Here is a 21,732-nt window from a genome sequence, read left to right as displayed (position 1 = left end):
GTAAAGGAGAGCACCCAGCTCTGCAGAGCTGCTTCACCCATGCGGAAGAAGAGGTGGCAGACAGTCCCCAGATCCTTCAACTGGTGTTGCGTTCTCCTCTCCATCAAGTAGGCCAGTCTTCTTTCTCCATGAGCGACAATTTAAATTGTATGCTATTCTCCAGTGTTTCTGTGGCTGTTTGCTAGGCTTCTTCCTTCTCTTCCTGCCTAAATCACTGCTCCTGCCATTGGTATTTCCTAAAACCTGTGAGGGGAAAGCTTCAGACAGACCTTTCACTCCAGCTGGTGTGAAAAATCCTTCTCCCTGCTCTGTTCTGATCCTTCTTCCCCTTCACCGCCCCTGCAGAGGCCTTGCTGAAGGACGTAACTCCCATTTATAAGAAGCAACTCTAGAAAAATATTTATCACAGTGTGTAATCTGAAAGATGCAATGTGAGGTCGAGTCCAGATCCTCCAGAAGGACTGCATGTTGAGAGGACAGGTACAAAACGCTTCAGGAGGTATGAGGCATTTCCATACCCATGCATAAAATTGCTTTTTCCAGCTTTAATCATTAAGCTGAGACAATAGAGTCTTCATACTCCCCAGTTACACATTTGAACTAAAAAACAAACAAAAAAAAACTAAAACCTTTTTTTTGTTTTTTCTCGTTTCAAGGCTGCTATTTATGAACATTTTAGAGTCTAGATGGCCTCACAAGAACTGCTGTAAATTATGAAGTTGTAGCCTGAGAAGTGTAGTTTGATAAAAGTTGTTCTGAGGAACAGTCCTGCAAATTTCTTGAGTATTGCTTATATTGACTGACCAGGAAAAGACTACTAGAGAGGACAAAAATGTGCCAGGTAATGCTAGTGACACCCAGACAGTACTGAAGTTTCCTAGACAATGCAAGGTTTCCACGTACCACCTCCTCATCTCTGGAAAGACATGGTCTTCTTTTAGGAGGTGCACAATGGAAATTCATGTGTAACCAGGCAGGAAGGAAACTTGAGGAGTACTCAGTCTAGAGAGACAGCAGCAAAACTTTGAAGGAAGAATCTTTGCTGTTAAATGTTGGTATATGTGGTCATTGCACTTCTTATGATTTATTACTTTTCTTCTTTATTTTTCCCATTAATGAAGATTGGAGATGAGTGCACTCCAACTGGTTTAAATATTTCTAAAGCTATTCACCTGCATTAGAAGCAAACAGCTGGCATACCAACATTTATCTCTTTTCAGGCTGCTCGCTTCACCAGGGCTATTCACAGCTTGCACTTTACTAAGGTCGTTGGTATCGCTGTTACACTTTTCCTGTATTACATGAAGATCAAATTCCAGTAGTTAACAAGTCAAAAAAATATTCTTGGGGGTGGGAGAGGAACTAGGTAGATGAGTGTGTTCCACATGTCTGCTTTATTTCTGGAATTACCGCCTTCATCCACATGAGAAATAATTGTGATCAAAAATAGGTCTGACCTGCAGCACCACAAATGACAAAGAAATGCATTTGCAGGGTGGGTTCTGAGTGTTCTGGTCCACCTGGGCCAAAGCACGAAGGGACCTCAACTGCAGGCTACAGCTCAGTGCCTGGACATTGAGTAGTCTCTGGGCCAGAAGTTGCAGTACTGTAACTGGGAATAGTTCCAATAAAATCAGTTTCTCAATATCTATTCTTTTGAAATTCAGAGGCAGATTTGGCCCACTACATGGACTGAATCCAACTGAAAGCCAGGGACCAGATTCTGATTTGTGGTAAAGTAGATGAGAATTAACTCTATTGCAGTTAATTGGTCTCGATCCTCATGTGTCTCACGCTGGCATAACTGTTCTGACCTCAGTGGAATTGATCCTAATTTATGCCACTGTAACTGAGATTGCAGCATGCATTGTTTAAATTCTGTTGGGTGCGTCTTCTTCCAGGATGGAAACTATTTGCAGACTATAACAGCCTCTTTCCTAAAATTGAGGCTTGTCATATCTGAAATTTTTGGTGGGGCAAGGGTGTGGGGCAAAGGATATAAAGCCAACTTTGTGCTTAGTGCTACCTTGTATACTTTGAATCCTGCAGTCCCCTGCTAAATTATCAGTGCCTAATTAGGAGACTTGAAGACTTCCGTACTCTTGCTCTAATACAAAGAATTTCCTAGCTCTGTGATCACCCTAAAGGAAGCTGGGACAGCTCTCGGAACTTGAAATGATAATGTGGTGATTTTTTCAGGCTTTTTTTTTTTTTTTTCTTCTCTAAGCTTTTCTGCTAATTGTTTTTTTCTTGCCTCTGCAGCTTTTTTTTTTTTTCCCACCTTTACATATTCCATTTTTGAATCATTTGATGAATGGGATGTTGTGCAGCTGAAAGATCATGTACATGTATCTCAAATGGCTCACTCGGTGTGCTCACACTGAACTGACTGGCTGAGTTGCAGCTGGTTGCTTTTCTCTCAGGACACTATAAGTCTTAAATGCCACATAAAGAAGCCTTCATCTTGCAAGATATATACATATATATGAGAGTGTATATATTTATACATATATATACACAAACATATGAATGTGTACATACAAAAATATATTTTTGGAGTAAAAGGCAAATCTGTCTTCCTTTGATTGCACTGGAAATACACAGTTTGTCAGGCTGACTTTTTCCCCCGTTAGCAATGAAATTTGGCCAGGAGTCCTATCACGCCATTAGAAATCAAGCCGTGACCACATCAAGTGTGAATGGCAGGGCAAGGTTATAGCATGTAACACTATGCTGTGGTGACCTGTTGCAGAGTTAGAGGCTGGGAGGTGTGAGGCTGGGTCAGATAACTTTATTGCAAGTGAAGCACAAAGTGAAGCTCAAAGCTGTGCTGGCTGTTTACTCTTTCAAGAGGCATTTAGCGAGGACTTTTTATTTTGAGAGCATATTTTGAAAACTTCAGCTGCAGCACTTGTAGCTTAAATTTCATAATTGAACTGGAATACTTACTAGTTTTAACTACAAGTGTACCCATGGCATACTCCTACTTATTCTACGGTGATTTGAAAAGCTTTTCTAAAACCTCCTGCACAAAGTGACTGATGAAAACAGGCCATTGAAGGCAGAGATGTTCAGCTGCTGTGAAATAAAGCAATGCATCACCTAGCCAGTACCAGCAGTAGGTTGGTGGGTCTTTCCTGTGATCCACTCTAGAGTTGTTCTCAGCAGGAAGTTAGGCCCTCTCTTAAGAGAGAAAGATGTAGGTGAATTCTTAGCACCGCTTATGAATTTTCTTCTTCAAATTTGTACTTTGCCTCTTGAAATACTGACTTTTAAAATATTTTTAGGCTTTCTTATTAATTTGTTTTTCCTTTTATTTTTGTCAGTTTTAATTTCACTTACTCCTTAGACCTAGTAGCCCAAGAGGTAGTCTGTTTAATGCACCTCTGAAAGGAATTTGGCGGAGTGTTGTAAGGTAGAGTAAGGAAGATCCTGGTCTTAAAATAGACACAAGACACACGACATAAATCAGTTCCAGGGTCACATTGAAGCCCTGTGTGAACTTTGCTTTGTGGAGTGGCATATCTGAAGGGCATGCTGCCCATTTTCCAAGTGTAAACTGGAAAGAAAAGGACATTTTCAAGACAATCACAACCAGGACTGCAAAAGATCTTAGTGTCCCATCCTCTTACAGTGACAAATAAGTTCTAATGAAGCTCATTCATCTACTCTGTTTTTGTCATGGTCTAAGACCATACATCTTTGTGTGGCATCACTTGTGATTTATCTCACTGTGAGGAGAGGGCAACCCAACTTTCTCACATGACACTCGGTTGGGAAATATTTCAAATTTAGTTGAAGACATCACTGAAGCTCACAGAAAGATGGCCTTTTGATATTTTGGCCCACAAACTCGATGGGTAAGGTAGAAGTACAATTAGGATTTAGGTGTTTAAAAGGTCACTACCACAGCTGTGCTTCAATAATATAATCCAGAGCTGTACACTGGCTGTATGTATCGGATCAGTGGCAGCAGCGCCCCGGGCAGGGAGGTGCCTCATCTCAGCTTACTCATTTGGAAGCTGTGTATGGCCCCAACAAAACACAGACGGCAGAAATACCACCTCTACCTAGGGTGCCGGAGCTGCAGGGAATTACTGAATGCCAGTCCTTGCAAGCACGTGTAGGTTAGCAGAAGTGTGGAGCACTTTCTACATTCTACAAAGCTTAAGATGCTGCAGGCATGAAAGGTCACGTAGGACTGCCCCAGAATAGGCCCTGGCACATCTACTTCATTTCTGGTTGTGTCAGGCTAGCCTGTTCTTAAAACCTTCACAACGCAGCACCTCTGTAGCTTTCCAGAAAGCAAGCTACGTCTGTGCTGGTTCTTATGATTAGAAAGCTTTTCCTAACATCCAGCGTGAGTCTTTCTTGCTGTCAGTTATGTTGCTCTTACTTGTCTCGTTACCTGCTGAGCACATGGAGATGGAATTAATTTGTTTTTATACTAGCCTTCTCTGTGCAGACTGTTATCCCAGTCATCTCTTCTCCACTTTAATTATCTCTACTTTTTCAATATAATGCTTTCTTTTTATTTTCTGTATGTTTGGTTCTTCTCAGAGCTCTTTTCCGGTAGCACTCTCACCTTTCACTTCCCTCTTTGTGAAGGACATGTTCAAGGCTGGACCTCATACTTAAGCTAATGCCTTACCACTGCCCAGTACCCTCTCCTAAGGCTGACTTACCGTTCTTTCAGTCTCTGGTAGCACCAGTTTCACCAGGGGTGCCAATGTCTATTTTCACCACTTCATTAAAAGCAGAAGCAGATGAACTGATGCTAAGAGAAGACAGACGTTTAGCTGTCATATTTCGGTGTCTATAAACAACACTGACTTACATTATCTGAGCATGGTGAACTTACCAGGTTTACAAATGCCCTGGCATTAAAACATCCGAGCCTCCCAATCTGTTTGACTGCAAGGGCTGCTTTTGCCAACTGCAGGTTGGAACTATATCATCTCCCTTGGATCTGTGTCTGTAAGTCTAAACCTGCTTTGATGCTGTGATGGATATAAAACCCTGGTTTATGAATGATTCATGCATGCATAATTAATGCCAATTGTTTAACCAGAAGCAGTTGTTGCATGAAGTATTAAAATCATATTAAATCAAATACTGCGATATTTTGGTTTGTGGATACTACTATTTAAAACTCAGTAAATAAAAGATTGTAATTATTTCAGTTACATTAAAATGCACCAATAGTACATTACATTCATTGTTGTCAGCTCTGACTTACTCTAAAATAGAAAAACATTTCATTGATTTGAGGCATTGCAAAATGTTCATGAAGGTATACCAAGTAACAACGTAATTCAGGTTTATAGGCAGCACAATTGATTTTATAGGCATAACAGTTGAAATTTAACTAATAAAGCCTGAGCAAATAATGCTAATTAGCAGTATTTTGAGAAGCAAAAGATTTCCTTGCAATCAAATTTGGATAGCGTCTTATCTTTTCTATTCTTCCCATTCTGTGCCGGTTTGTTACTCTGCTCCCACATTTTCAGATTTGCTGATCTCTTTGGTTAGACTTGACTGTTGGAGGAAGAGAATGAACATATTTTACAGAAGAAAATCTTTAGCTGATAAATCATACTATTCCATTTAAATTGTTCTCATTTTATTCAGCCTGGCCTTCAGACTTGTTGCATGTTTCCATCTATACCTTGGTCATATGTTTATTTCATTCATCGTATAGCAGAAATAACGTATTGCATTCTTGGAACTGAGAGATTCTAAAAGTTTTTGAGACTGATTACTACGGTGGCATTTATAGCAATGTACTTCTGTTGCCGTGCAGTGGAAGCCTTTCAGAGTAGAATGGATTGGAATAATTATTTTTCTTACACTTGGTTTACTAAAATCACGCAACCCGCATTTCTGTTACCATTATTTGATGTTTACATTGAAGTAACATCAAGAGGTAGAGCTCCATTGTTTTAGTGATCATTCTGTTTTGTTTAGGTGTGTTGGTAAATTCCCTACTTCAGTAAACTGATGAGAAAAGATGACTGAGATGGATGGTTATTCACAACGAAGGTTAAAAGCCTTAAAATTTGGTCCCTCTCTGAAAGCTGTCAGGGCAGATCATTCCATGTCATTAAAACAAAGTGATATAAAATTGCATTCGTAGGTACCACATAGTCTCTGTGCTATAACAAATGTTGTACTGCTGTATGTACCTACTGCTATAACCAATGCCTTTCCATAGAATCACTCTTCTGAATACTGTCACTATACTTGCTATTTGCATTGGCTTTGTTAAAAATACATAATGCAAGAATAAAAATACTGAAGCTGTCTTTCAGTGTTGGCATTTCCTAGTCTTGGTGTAGCTTCTGAAGTTCACGCCTCACTGCGGTGAGTACTCTGAGGTTGGTTTCTTTGGTTGGTTTGTTTTTGTAAAAAGTACCTTTGTGCTTTGAATGGAGGCAGCTTACAGAATTGGGTTATCAGAGCAGCAGCATCATGCTATATTGACAATGTCTTGGCAAATGAGAGACTGAGAAATTGTTTTGTAATGGAATCATAAACTATATGGAATATTGTGTCCCTCTGGTCTCCAAGAGATTGCATTTTTTATTGCCTGCGATATTTTTTCTAATTTCAGTACTGAAGCAGTTTCACTTGAGAAAGTGCTTGTTTCCTTCTGCCTGAGCAGGAGGACCCAGCAATACCCTGAGACCAACACTTGTGCCTGTCAGATTAAGTACAGAAAATCTAGACTGCTGTGTTATAGAGGCTAGTAGCTTTGTTAGGGGTTAAGCACAAAAACTTAAAAATTTGTCCCATCAAAAGAACTTCAGGGTAGGTATTCAAAGAGTTAATGTCAATGGAGATTCAAATTAGACTTCAGGTAAAGGTCTCTGGAAGCGTAGATGGATACAACTTCTTAGGGAAGTTATGGAATGCCTATTACTGTCTTAATTAAAATAAAGTCTCCAGCAAAACACAGTCATCATTAAAGCTAAAAGCAAAGACCATGGAGATTTGACTTGTTGCTGAGGATGCACCAGAGGACTTCTCACAGCTTCCATTTCTGCTTCCTGGGTGAAATCTGGAACTGGTGCTGTGCTCCTCTCAGTTGGATAGAATGTACAGATCTGTGTGTTGGTACTGATTTGTCTTGCTACCTAAACTGTGCTCTATAAAATTATATTTCTGTGGCCTGCTTTTTCACAGGTGTGTTTCTTGACTATTCCCTGATGTATTAACGCAGTCATTCAGAATACTGGCCTCTCCCAAGACACACACTACAGATTGTTCCCTAACTACTGATTTCTACACTTTTAATGTCACAAAGACTCCTGTGTTTTGACATGAAAATTTTTATCACTCTAAAAATGAATTACAGTATACCTCCAATTGTAAAATGACATTATGAAAGCAGTTCTTTTGCTGATGTGGTGACTATAGAGTTGCTTGACATTATTCTGACACAATTTGACTGGATATATTTTTTGGCATCTAGGAAACAATGACACTGATGGAAACTGATGGAGCCAGTGTCAGAAAAACAAAACAACCAAAACCCGCACAAGCTGACTGCAGGAGGACACCCAGCAAATTAACAGGTGGATTGTGAAAAATCCCATTTCCAAAGGGCAAAGTCAATAAAGAGAGGAAGAAAAGAGAGAAGAAAAAAAAAAAAAAAGACAAACCAAGACTCATATTTCTTTCTTATAAAACTAACAAAGAGATACTGAGGGGATATTTAAAATTGTGTAGAAGTGGACTGAGGAAGCGGGAGTTTTAACCAGAATAGTTGACATTCAATATTCATGTTTGTATGTCTGCCTTAGCCTTCCAATATAATTGCATTTGTAATGTGGAGTGCCTTGTTATTAAGCATCCTTTATCTTGTTCATACTTTTAGTCTTTTTCTTAACTTCCAACATAAACATGTTCCAGAATACTGCGAAAAAAATGCCGTCCTCAGGAGTATTTCAAGACATATTTTGTTGTGGACGTTTCATTGCAGAAGACAAGACCTTTTCTTACTTTCCTCAAGGGCCTTTGTAAATATGTCTGCTTTCATGTGCATAAAGTGCACTCATATATTATCTCCCAGATCTCTGAGATTTAAAAAATAAAAAATGTTTTGAGAATCAGCTATACGCAAACACTTCCATATATTTTGTCCACTCTGAAGTGAGCATTTGTATGTATCATAGGTTGGTTGCTTCTCCCTGTCATTGAATGATATGTCATAGGTAAGAGATTTGTGACAGTGCTTAAGGCAGAACTGTGATAAGTAACGCAGTGCCAAGACTTCAGTATTAGCACAGTCAACAAACTCCTCCAAGTAAATGATAACATTTACATATTTTGCCACCTGCTTGACATCATGTTTCCGTTTGTACTGACTCCAGAATCAGACTATATCTAAACCCAGTCAGAAAGACTTGATTATTCTGATGGTTTTGAGCAGTCTGGGAAGTCCTTGAGCAGCAGATTTTGGAAGCTGGGAGTTTGGTGTGGCTAATATGTTATTATTGTTCTATCTTCTGTAGTCATCTAACTGTGGACCACTATTGTATGTAGAATACACATTGGAAAGACAGACCTTTGGCCTTCTCCGGAATGGCCATTCCTATTGTTTTATGAAAAAAACACCTACAAACAAAACCCAATCAGTCATCCAAAGTCATCAATAACAAGAAACAATCTTGTTAGCAAAATGATCCTAAAAGAAAACAAACAAATAATAATAATAATAATAAAAATAAAAACAACTGAAAATCAAGCAAAAGAAAAAAAAGTTTCTGTCAAAGTGACTTGGCTCAGTTTTCCTTAGTTCTTGGCTAGAACATTTCCATTGATAGAGTTGCTAAGTGCATTCTATTTACAAATATAAACACTTGATTTTGATCAGCAAAAATGCATCAGCACACTTGAACAGTGTCAATGATGACATAATTACACTCACAATTTCCTCTCTGTAATGATTTTTAAATGTCAGCAGTCATTTTTTGTCTAATTGTAGCCTGCATGTCAGCACTTCCTCTTAAAACAGCATGTTTCTCTCTGCTGGAATTTCACACCTCTCCACGCTCTCACTCACTTCACCAGTGAAGATAATGAAGATGATATAGGGCTTCAGGATATTTTCACTCCTGTGCTGCTTTGCCATTTAACATCAAGCAGGCAGAATAAAGTTTCTTTTGTTGTAGCGTGTGTTTTGTTGTTTTGTTTTGTTTCTTAAAGTGCAGAGTTTGATCATTTAGGCTGTAAATAATTATTTGATTTGAATGAACAAATCAAGTCTTCATTTCAATGGCCCCTGCTGGTGCTGTGCTAATAACCTGTTTAAAAGCATGGGCTTGTGATAAAAACATTCTCATGCATCTGTGTTGTAACCTTATTCACTGGAGGAGAAGGCTTATCCTGCAATGCCAGACAGTTTCTTGATCAGTTCCATGTTTGATGTGGTGGGAAGCCAGATGACGCTTTCTCTGCAAAGGCAGCATGTTTAGTGATGTTATGCTAGTGTCTCATGCAATGGCCTAGGGAAGTGACTTATTAAATGCCATTTTGCATGGTGCTAGGCCTCCAGAGCCCACAGCATAACAAATAGGTGCATCTGGAGTTCATCTCAGTGCCCTCTTTCTCTTTCCACAGATCACAGACTGCATCGTCAGGTTTATGGAAGTGTATCACTTGTGCAGTGAACTGGAAGACCTGCATTGAGGTTAGCAGCAAACATTTTCCACTTATCTGAACATAAACTGAAGTAGGAAATGGGGGCCAAAGAGGCCTCCCTCAATCCAATTTGCTTGTGACTCCATGTCTCTGATGATGCTTAACTCTAGGGTTTAGGAGATAAAGCTTATAGTTTGCTGGCCCATTTATTATCAAAATAAATGAAGAGCTCCAAAGAATGTGTACAGTGAAATCAAATTAAGAAATAACATTGAGATGCCTGATAAAAAAGAATGCTATCGAATACTCCTAATTAAACACGCACGCAACCCTGTTTGTCTGTCTCAATGGGTCCCAAAAGATGAATAAATAAAAAACATGGTGTTGGGGTTGAGGCAGTCTGAAGGCCATGGTAACTCGTATATTGTGTGTATATTCATACAAACAAATGCTAAACTAGTTCTCTATTTTTTTTTGTTAATTATACTGAATTTGTATTGTACACTTTAATTTTTCCTTTTTGTATAAAATGGCTCCTCAGAAATTTCCTGTTGGACAAGAAAAGAGTTTTTTAACAGTCAAGCCCTACCTGCTTCTGAGAAGTATGCATGAGTAGAAACTATCTGAAGGCAGGTGCTTTTGGGTCACCCCCCTGCAGACGGATGTCCTCAAGGACAATTTCATTAAGGCGCAAAGCAAACCAAAGATGCTAACAACCCAGCAATCAAGAGGAAAAGAAACCAAATTATTTGAGCACTTCCAGGAGAATATGGGTACTGAAGCCAGAGGAAGGCCTACTATGGGGAACACGATGGGTGACACTAGCTTGCTTGTGTCTATCTTTGAGAGAAAAGGAGCGAGTCAAGAACTGGTAAGACTGAAAGCAAAAAGATTGTGTGAGAGATGGACCTAGAAAGATGAGACACAGATCGAGAACTTTCTCCCTAGCTTTTCCCTTCGTATTTTATTCTGGAGAGAAAAGGAGGAGATAAGCTTAACTTAAATTGTGTGTAATATGCTCATAGGGATGTCGGCTATACCAAAACTTTACTACTAAGTTTACTTTTCCTATGAGCAGACAACATTTCTATGCACTGCACTATAAAAAAGAACAACATGTCTTTTCCCAATTGCTCAGCAAAAGCTAAATTGAGAAAAGGAGAAGGAAGGAAAGAGCCTTTTGGGAGTCTTTGGTAGTTCCTGATGGTTTGTTGGAAGCAGTGAAAAGGATTTTCTTTAGGTAAAGAGGCTACTTTGAAGAGCAGGGACATCTGTTTCTATAGAACTGCAAAAAGTATTTATACGCATCCCTCTAATTCTTTAGGCACATGAGCAGAAGACAATGCAAACGCTACACAGAGTTACCTGAGCGAATTCTTGATTACCCTTGCTAGGTGTTTTGGACTTTATTGCTGAGGTTCAGTGTTTCTGGTTTGAACCTCAGGCTTTTTAATGACTTCTAAAACCTTAGAATCATAGAATGGCTTGGGCTAGAAAGGACCCTCAACATTTAAAAGGAAATTTGGAAAAGGAAAGGGGAAATGGAGTTTTCCATTTCAATGGATCCAACTATTTGGTTATTTCATGTTATACACAGGAATGAAGTTTATGTTTTACATTACAGACTTAAGCATTCCTATATTTTCAGACAAATGAGTAAATGTTGCTGGGAGACTATCATATTGTTCATTTAGTGGCTAACGTTGGTAAGGTCAGCCTGCAGGAGTACAGAAGCAGTCCCCATACCAACTGAAATAGGTTTATGGCTTTTCAAAATAAGACTGTTACAGACTGTGCTGTTTGGCAGATTATTCATGAATCAGTCACTGCATACAGGGCATTGGCTTCTGCTGCATCTGAAGGTGCTTGACATCTCATAAATTCATGCCAAAAGTATTTCAAGTTGGCCTCTCAGAAAATGATGCACATTACATTAGAGCCCACATCTGAAAACTTCAGTTGATATGCTTCATGTGAACTTGAATTGAACCTCAACCTTAGAAAACAGGGCATGCTAAAGCATAAAGACAGATGAATGGTAACCATGACAACAGGCCATCCAAAAACCATATGTATAGCCAACATTTATATATACCAGGCGGGATAACACATTATTTTGTGCACTTATTAATATCAGTTCATGCTGTTTGCATTATTTTTCACCAGCAAAACCATAAGTTATGTGGGTCTTTTCAGATAACCTATTCATTTACCTTTGCTGCTTTTTGCCAATCTGACAAGGTGTATATAAAATGCATTCGGCCAAAACTTTTTAAGTTTTAGAGTTGGATGTCATATGGTCTCAAAAATGTTAAGCTGCACTTTAAAATTTATTTCTTTTGGTAACCTTGGTGTTATGAATATAGTTTGTGTTTCACTGACCCATAATATTGTCTATGCTATTTTTACATTTCTAATTGTGCCAAAAAAGTGTTTTTGTTTGTTTCTTTGTTTTTCCATACCTTTGCTTTATGAAGAGGGCTACAAAGATTTCAAGTTGCTCACCATGTTAAATGAGGCTTTAGACTAGATAAATGTCTATTTTTTTTTTGTTAATCTGACATAGTTAGTCTTTAGTATGGACCCTTGTAGGCACTCATGTAAAATGCTTTGTGTCTCATTTTTAATAAGCCATTTCACCTTTTTAATCCTCTTTTCTCTAACTAACTTGAGAAATACAGCTCTTTCCACCAGTTTAAATAGAAAAGATGTTTAGTTTAATTTGAAAGACCCCCATCAAGGGGCATTTTGTAAATGATGATTTTTCTAATCTTTAATTGGCATCAAAAATACTTTTGGTGCCTGCACATTGCTCCAGTGAAAGTTTGTTTAGAGTAAGTGACTGAGCCTCCCTTCCCCCCCCGATCTGAACTGCTAAAGCTACAGGTGCAATGCTGAGGGCTGGATATTGATGACCTGGCTTTCTTGGCTTATATCAGGGTAAGGCTTTTGGTAGCTCTAGAATTCATCTGTCATCTTTTCTTTTGACATGCCATTGCTTTTCTTCCTTCTTATGTGTTTCCTTTACAGTATAGACACAATATTTATTATTTATTTGGAGACCTAATGAAATGCAATTACAATGTTCTTCTTTCTCCTCACAAAACTAGGGTGTATATTGTTCAGGTACTGTTGGAGTCACTACAGAGAGAAGGGGAGAGAGAGAGAGAGGGAGTTTTTGTTTGCTTGTTTTTTAATATATATAAAATGCAGTCCTGTTAAGACATGTCTTAATCCTTTAACTACCTGACATATATCTTTGGGATCAGCCACTTCTGTTATATATCACATATGCGAGAGAGAGAGCTAAGTCAGCTGCAACAGTGCAAAAGCTCTGTTTTTGTGCATATCATTCTTAGCTCACCTGGTACACTGCCTAGTTGAACACTCTATTAAAAGCTTCCCTCACTGGTTCTGTGGTCATAACATTTAATCCACGCTTTGTTTTGGGACCTAGACCCACCTTGTATCTGTCCTGACCTTGATAGCAATGTCTGCAGTCTCAGAATAGTGATTTTAAGTGAGACTTACCTATCCTGCTGGGAGAAACCTTAAATGTTATCTGGTCTTTAATTTGACTTGACTTCCTCTGTCTAGAGGACGTGGTTGGCTTTTCCCAGACTACAACCTGAGTGCAAGGTAACATCTAAGCAGTATGGATAAAAAGAGTGCCAATATTTGACTTTCCATTGCTGCTCGATTTAGCAGCTTGTTGTATAGCTGCCATTACTACAAATTGCATAAGATTTTAAAGAGACCTTCAAAACTTGAGCTGGTGCAGCTCTCCTGTTTTTAAATACACACTTCTATTGCTTGTCTTTTCAAAATAACGAGAGCCAAAAAGGAAACTTTCTTTGCTCATTCCTATTGCTTATTCCAGGTTATGTATAGGTTAAGCTGGATTAATTCTCAGATGATGGACTGACAAATAGATGATAGTTGTTGGGTGTATCAGTGACGGCTGAAGCGATAGTGGCACCTGCCTTTTATTGTTTTTTTCCCTATCTAAATTTTCTCTTCCTTAGTGTTTGAAACCCTTTCCTACCCAGGGAAAAGCAGGAATAGAAAACACTGTAAATTGTATTGTCTCCATTTAGATGTACATCCCCTGTTCCATTCTTCATCTCACACTTATTGCGTGAATGGTACTATAAAGTTACCATGAGCAAGAGTCAAGGGCACAACTACACATTGTTAATTGTCCTAGTACTGAGACATTCAAGAGCCAGTGACACCCTGCAGGCTTTCATAGACAGAAGACTCATGGCATGAGCAATAATGACCTGTCAAGCTGTCCTCTTGCTGTGACCCTTCCTCTGTCTGTTCAGTCCATGCACTGGCCTTGAGCTCTCTCAGGACATGTGCTATTGCAATGGCAACAGTTTGCAGCTGCTGCTGGCACCCGTGATCCTGCCGTCAGTTTCTGTAACTGAAGGCTATTCAAGCCACTGAGCAGAATTTTAGCCTGGAATTGGTCCTGGCATAATAACTGTTTGGATGTCACCACCACATTGAAATTGCATGAGACGTTTTTTATTTTTATTTTTTATCTATCTAATGTCATCATGCTCCTTCCATCTTACATGCAGTTGGCCTAAGAAAACTTGATATTAAACGCAGTGTTAGCTGGAATTTGTGTTGCAGTAATGCTGTGAAATCTTGAGAAGAATGGGGTATTTATAAACAGCAGAACATGCTAAGGCACCCTGGCTCCTCCCAACCAAGACAATGCCTCCACACCACACAGAACAAAGCCAAACAGTTCCCAGCTCCAGTGTGAAGGTATCACCATCTCGGTGTGGCGCTGTGCCTGTGTTGGCCTTGGCATGATGCCACACTGATATGATATGATCCACACTGGCTGGTTTAGTGCAAAACCCAAGCTATCTTTAGCAAGACTTAAACTCTTATTTGTAGGGAAAAGGGAAAAGAGAGGTTCCCTTTCTTACAGTCCTTTGTGAAAAGTTTCTGCTTGCCCAAATACTTAGGGTCTTTAGGAGAAAAGAAACAAACTGACTGACTTCTCCAGTAAATTGGGAAAACACACCCTTTACTGCTGCAGAGGTTCCCAAATGAAGCACAGCTGGATGGCTGCCAGTGAAGCCTTAGTACAGTAGTTGGCTAGGGAACAAGGATGCCCTGGCAACCATGCATTAGCAAGGATGCTGCATAATCTTTAGCAAACTGTTGTGTGCTAAGCCTGAGGGTGGAGGAGGGGAGTGGTCTCTGCCTCCCAGTGATTTACGTAGGAGCTGCTGCAGAGGAACAGGTGAGCACTCTCCATGGATGGAGAGAATAGGGTAGTGATGGAGCCTCAGATGTTTAAGGGTAAAGGGCTTTAAAAAAATTGATAAGTGTACTTACTCTTTCTTGTATCTGCTTGAAGCTACAAAATACAGCAATAGTCTTCACCATCATGGGATGGACAATGTAAGGGAAGGTCACACAGGCTCCTTTTGAGAAAAACAAAATTAAAGCTTATGAAGGGAGAAAACGTGAGTTATGAAAGGTAATTGCTTTAGACTGCACTGACATCTGTTTGAGCTATTATTTAGTTTCGCAACCTTCAACTCTTCCTTTGTGCAAGTGTGCATCAGTGCATTGGTAGTACAGCACTAGTCGTATGTTTAACATGGGTGCTGGTGGTTTCTCTTGCTCTCCTATGAGCCATATCAAGTGACTTATAGCCTGAGGAAGCAAGATAGGCTCTCTTCATACAACTGCTAAACCCCTTTTCATGACAGTCCACTACCACCTACCCCAGGCTAATGTGCTACAGAAGATGTCACTCTTTAATTCTTTTATACACATAAACTACTGATGGAAGACAACAGGAGTCAGAGTGTTGTCTTAAATAAACTGCAGCACACCACTGGTGCCTGCAACCATAAGAACTGAAGCCTTGTAAGTGTGTTCGTTAATTCTGCCTGCTAATGACAACTACAGCAGCTCTTTGTGAGGTTCACATGAGGTCTGGCGGCTTCCAATACCCTACATATGCATTTAGCTGGAGGTTCCTCTTCCAAACCTTTGTGTGATAGGAACAGTGCCTGCTAAGGGGCAATACCATCACAAGAGACTCTAGTTCACTGGGCAGCAGAATAAACTCTCGGGCAGATCTCATATATTTCACACAGATGGTGTAAATATTATTTTGTCACATTAGTTAATATTTATGGAATATTTTACATTCTCAGAGGAATCATTACAAAGTTGCTATGGACATTGTGATTGCTATAATTGACAGGAAAAAGATTGTATTCTATTCTCTACATAAATGCTAATATTGTTTTGTTTCTTCTCTTAAGAGTGTTTATGTGCTTTATAAAATTCATTTTGTATTTTTCCTTGTGTGCTCTGATCTCTAGAAACTTTATAATGGTCTTAAACATTGATGTTTGGGGATTTTTTTTACAGTCTTCTTTTCACACAGACTTCTGTGGAGGGTTTGCTAATGGTATGCACATTTGTTTGAATTAAACCCTTTAATGCTAGGGGAGGAGATCAGTTTGACATGGAATTCAACTGCTGTTGTTTTTTTAAGGAGAAAAGAACTGGTGGATTTAAGAGTGTTTAAGTATATCTGTTTGACTGAACTGTTTCCTCAAGGAAGTATTCATTCAGTCAATGTTCTCAAGGGTTAAGAAAACAGAAACCCATAGTTTTAGTGAGTTGTTGTTATGTACGTTGCCAAGGGAACTGTAGCTGGAATGTTTAAATGTGTTGTTCCTCCCCAAACCCACAGGAGTGGAGCTTGAGTGTCTCGGTGTGCTCTAATCCTTGCAATTAGCTTCTATGTGGTGGGGGGCTCACGTGGCTGAATCAGACCAAATACTTGTTAAGTAGTGGCACTAGGTAACATTCCCACCATTCTGGATGGATCATACTCATTAGCTATGTGAATCACAATCTAAAGCAGAAAATGAAGAATATTAAAAGCCTCTCTTAATGCCTCTCCCTGGGCACCATGGACTTCTTTTAGTAATGCACATTATAGAAATTAATGATCTCCAAGGAACACTCCTTAGGACTTAGGTAAGAGAAATCATGAGGTTAATCGATTGATCTTGACACAGGTCATTAGTATTTATATTGTCTTACCTCAAGTGTAACTTAGGTTCACTGGTATATATTTGGAGGAAGTTATATTGAAAATGATTTTCAACAGAGGAAGCAAATTTTTGTCTTTTTTCCATTTTAATGGTTAGTCTCATGTACTGCCAACAGCTCTGTCTGCAGACAATCTAATCAAACTCCCCTCATTGCCAAATCAATAACTGTACGAAACATCTATATCTGAATCTATATATCTGTAGAGTTCTACTGTGACTTGGGTCCTTCAGGAAACTGGGAAAAATCACAGGGTCCAAACACTTTTCCAAAACCTTCCACTGTACCATCACTCTCAAAAATTGGTCCTCAGCTGCCACCATGCTTTTTCATGAGAGGCCAGCAGCATCTAGCTGAGCCAAACCTAGCTGAGTGGCACTAAACCCCTGGTTGAATCAGACCTTTTTCAAAGCAGAAACTGATCCACACTTTGGTTTATGTATTTTGTCTGGTATGCAGTAGCATCTGCATTCAGGGAAATGCTTTTAGTTCTCTATTTGGACTTCCCTGTGTGACTCAACATAAGATTTTTCATACTGTCCTAGATAAATCTTAACATAAGTTGAGCCATTTCTCATTCCAATGGACATGGAAAACAAAGACTATTTCCTGCTTTGCAGCTGCCATTTAAAAGCCCTGTCTTTCTCCTTCCGTAGGCTGAGCAATGCTCTTCCAAACCATGTTTTTTAAACAGCTGATCATAAAACAGAATCATAGAATCATTAAGATTGGAAAAGCCCTCCAAGATGATCTGGTCCAACCATCCCTCTATCACCACTATCACCCACTAAACCATGTCCCTAAGTACCAAGTCCAACCATTCCTTAAACACCCCTGATGACTCTTACTGCCTTCTATGGCTCCTAAGCAGGACCTGCATTTTGAGCTGTGGCTCCTGAGACAGAATTAAAGTCTGTCTTGTCAGTGCTGAGGCAGATTACAAATGGAATAGAAGTTCTGTGTATATACATCTACTGTGACATTTCTTTTTTATTATTTAAATTTTTTTTTTTTTTAGTACTGCCTCAGTATAAAACCGTTGACCAACAGGCTTTCTTTCTGCATCCAGATAAAACCAGTATCTTTCAGTATATCCTGGGGTCCCTTCACCCTCCAGTTGTCTAAGCTGGGTGTCATCTGAACTGCAGAACAAGGAGGAAGACTGATTCACACTTGTGTCTTTCACAGATCCATGTTCTCAAAACATCCCTCAAGTTCTAACATTCATAAAAAGCAGAAAAACAGACCCATGTGATCAGTGATAGTAAAATCCAGGGGCGAGAAGTCTGGTCAGAGGCCAAGGGCCCTATGTCCGCTCTGGTCAGAACAAGCTGGCAGTGCTGCAGCTACCTTGGGCATTCTGACAGCTCACGTTTCCCAGCCTCAGTGTTGGCATCATTTGCGTGAGACTTCCTGATGAGCATGATGGTTTGAAATAGAACAAAGAAATAAAGGCCAGATCCTGATCCATTGTTTCTGTGTCTCTTTTACTCCACGTCTTTTGATGCTGTGAGGCAAAAAAGGGGATTTCAAGAAAACATTCGTATTTATTTATTTATTTATTTATTCTCTTACCTACATTTGTGCTTCACGAAGCCTCCGCATGGTTTATTTTGACCAGGCGTTTCTGCACACTTCTGAAAGCACAGCTTAAGGCTGGACTGAGGTGCGTTGGCAGGAGCCAAACATGGCTTGCCTGCACTCTGCTTGGCTCAGGTTTGTACTTCATCGCTCAGATTTATCTGCGTTTTTGTTTAAAATAGTCCTTTATCAGTTTCCTTAGATAGCTAAAGTCTTCTAAACTGAATTCACAACAAAAACTCTGATATGAGCTCAGTCTCCTATGTAAAAGGCAACCTCTAAAATGTGGAGGGAAACTGTAACCAAAGCTCTGCACTCAGAAGAGTTAATCCTGCAATGGGTGCTAAACTCCAGAGCCCTAACAGTGCATGGGGCGCGCCTTATGTTTTTTTTGTTTATTGCCATTAGCAGCCACAAGGTATTGGATGAGCAAAAATCTGCCTTTTTCCTTTTATTAGATGCAGGAAACTCTTTTGTTTTGGCAATGCTTCTATTTGTCATTCACAAAGTTTGTTTTTCTCTTGAGTTTTTTGGGAGCTTTTTATTTCCTGTCAGAGTGTGGAGGAGAAAGCTGTTCTCGTCTGTAAGTTATGCGCCCCTTACAGTGCCCCTTAGTTACACAGCACAAGGAAAAGAGAAACAGAATCCATGGCATCGTGCAGAAATGCTGCACTATATGGTTTGCCCTGGTTAAACATTCCCAGAAAGGGAATAATACAACACTGTGGAGCTCTTGAATGTCTTTTGACCATTGTGCTGCAGAGGATGCAGGCGTTCAGGGTTAAACTGAAAGAGCGTTGGATTCTGGGCAAATTTGATTTCAGATCTGAGCACCACAGAATACAATTATTTCCCATTTGTAACAGTACAACAGTGTCTTCTCCATACCTGAAAAAGGTGTCATCTGTAGCCTCGAAAAGCAATACTCAGCTGCCACGAGAGAGCTTCAGTTTGGTTTAGCTGTGTGCCCCAAACATCCCCCACTTTTCTTAATCTTTGTCAAAACAACCTGATGTATGCCTGCAAAATAATGCTGGAAGTTTTGCATGTACAGTTTTGTTTTGTTTGTCTTTCTGTAGTACGCAATTCTGTCATTTTCCCTTTGTGCTTCAGATACTCAGTGAGATGTCAAATCGGAAAGAAAACAAACAAACAAACAATAATTTAATCACACTTTGCAGAACCTGTAAGAGGAAAGGTTTGCATTTTTGGCTCAAGTTTGGGATGGCCTCACTTTGTTCTCAGGACCCATCTTTAATTCACTTTATCTTCCTCTAAAATGTGTTAGTGAGGGAAGATGAGCATTGAATCTAGTCAGCTCCTTACAGCTGCAGGGGTTTTCTGAATTACACCTCAGTACATTCAGAGCTGGTGGTCCCTAATCTAACAACAGAATGGATCAAACCACCGGATCAAAATAGCAGCATACATGAAATTTGAAAGTGCATCTGCATTTTATGACTTGTGTCAGCTGCTTTTTCTTTGCTGGCAGTATTTGAATCTTTCTTGTTCCTATGCATATGCTTTAACGCCTCACCTTCAAGATCAAACACTTTTTATCTGCTTATGTTTATGCTTCTCTGTAAAGTATCATGCAGTACTTAAAGTTGCAAGGACCTTTCAAACTAACATGTTTATCACAGACAAAGTCCACACAAAATGCAGGATGGCAGATCGCATTTTGGCTATGCATTAAATCATCTGCAACTGGGAGACAACAGGATTTTAACAGCGTAAACAAGAAAAAAAAATAAACATTGAGAGCACACATTGCTGTTAACACAGTAGCAGAGAATATGTTTCTACAGGAAAGTGAGCATTGGTTAAGAGAAAAGCCCTTTTCTGATTTGTAAGTAATCTTACTGTAAACTAAGAATTATGGTTTATCTGCTGTTCTGCCAATTAATAACTTACTTTCTGTTATGTTCAATTAATTAGTTATTGGAAATACAATGAATCAAACCTTTCAGCACACTCAGCTGTTGGGGACGGGGGTATACATCCTCCTTTTCTGCAGCTATGTAGAGCAACAACAACAACCGAGCCCACGGCCTTTGGTTAGCCTCTGCATTTTTACACCAGGATTTGTTCGGTTGACATAAAATGGTAGCTCAGGCATTCCGAGCCATCACTACAGGGGGCCTCTGCAGGGGAAAACACAGCCCCTAAACATGCTCCGCAGAGCCCCCCTAACCAGGTTCAAAGAATGCAGCTTTAACCACCGCTCGGAAGAAATCCCCACCAACTTTTACAGAGGCCACCCTCTGCTCACAAAACCTAGTCCCTTCCCTGCAGGCATTCGGGATCCTTTGAAATGGAAAATTTATGCTGTACTGAAATAATTCATACTATAATAAACAACCAGTGCCATCACTCTGCTGGTATTCGGAGTGCAATTAAACCTGAACCTCATGTGAGTACAGCATTTGGGGTGGGGAGGTGGTGGGAAGGGGGGTACGGGCAGCTCACCCCCAAGCATTTTTTCCTACGGGAGCAGGTTTACTGCTTTCCCTCCCCTCCCTCTCCTTTCAATGAAACCCCTTTCCCCCTCCCCACATTTACACGGGGCACGGGGGCTTGTGGGTGATTATATAACTTATAGGTCAATTTGTTGTTTGGGCAGAAGTGCCGCAAGAATGTGGTATGTTGGCCGAAGCTGTTTGTTTGCTTAAGTTCTCAGAGTTCAATGAGGTCATTTTCTCATCTTCCCTGTGTTTTCTGTATTTTCCACAGACCTGCCAGCCTCAAACAACACCCTCTTTCTTCGCATTAGAAATGGAAACACGTCCTCTGCAGGAATTTTCCACTTAATAGCTCCTGCTTTCCTACCGGGGGCCTCAGTGCACCACCACTGCAATGCTGTATTTCTTTCCACTGCAGTTTGACATTTTGCAGCCAGAACAACGAGCGGCATTCACTCCATCCTGATTTTTGAAAAACATATCTCTATAGGCACACAGAGAGCACCCAGCGCAGTAATCACTGGGGGAAAATGGCAAAGGTATTTAAACATCATTACAGGTCACCAAGGATGTGACATTGTCTCAGAATACTGATCTGTTACACAGACTCTTTTCCTTACCCCCCACTCCTCCCCCCTACAACCCTTTCACATACACACACAGACACCAAAGCCTCTGCCCTGCTCTCCCATTGTGAGCCAGGCTCACGTTCTACGCTTGATTGTAATTGTTTTCCTTTGTGAATTATTTCCTCTGCATAATATTTGCAAACTGTATACCGGGTCCTGATATCGTGATGAGCAGAAATGCAGATTGCAGCTAATCTCAGCAGTAAACAAGGAGGCTGCTTTAAAATGCGCCGAGTGACCTGTCAGAAAGCAGAAGCATTTGCAAACTGTTTACTGCTGAGATGCAATGATGTGGTCTGAAATGC

At 39.9% G+C, this 21,732-nt stretch overlaps 1 long non-coding RNA gene across 1 annotated transcript; it reads right to left on the bottom strand.

Moving 5' to 3' along the window:
- Positions 1-127: 127 nt before the first annotated feature.
- LOC137860930 (uncharacterized) lies at positions 128-21,071 on the bottom strand. Its single transcript, XR_011099260.1, has 3 exons — positions 20,300-21,071; positions 15,010-15,098; positions 128-243 (listed from the first exon to the last, which is right to left on the bottom strand). It is a non-coding gene; the product is annotated as an uncharacterized lncRNA (long non-coding RNA).
- Positions 21,072-21,732: the final 661 nt, after the last annotated feature.

This window comes from Anas acuta, chromosome 9 (assembly GCF_963932015.1).
Source record: "Anas acuta chromosome 9, bAnaAcu1.1, whole genome shotgun sequence".
Taxonomy (NCBI): domain Eukaryota; kingdom Metazoa; phylum Chordata; class Aves; order Anseriformes; family Anatidae; genus Anas; species Anas acuta.
This window is presented reverse-complemented; position numbering and strand designations above follow the sequence as displayed.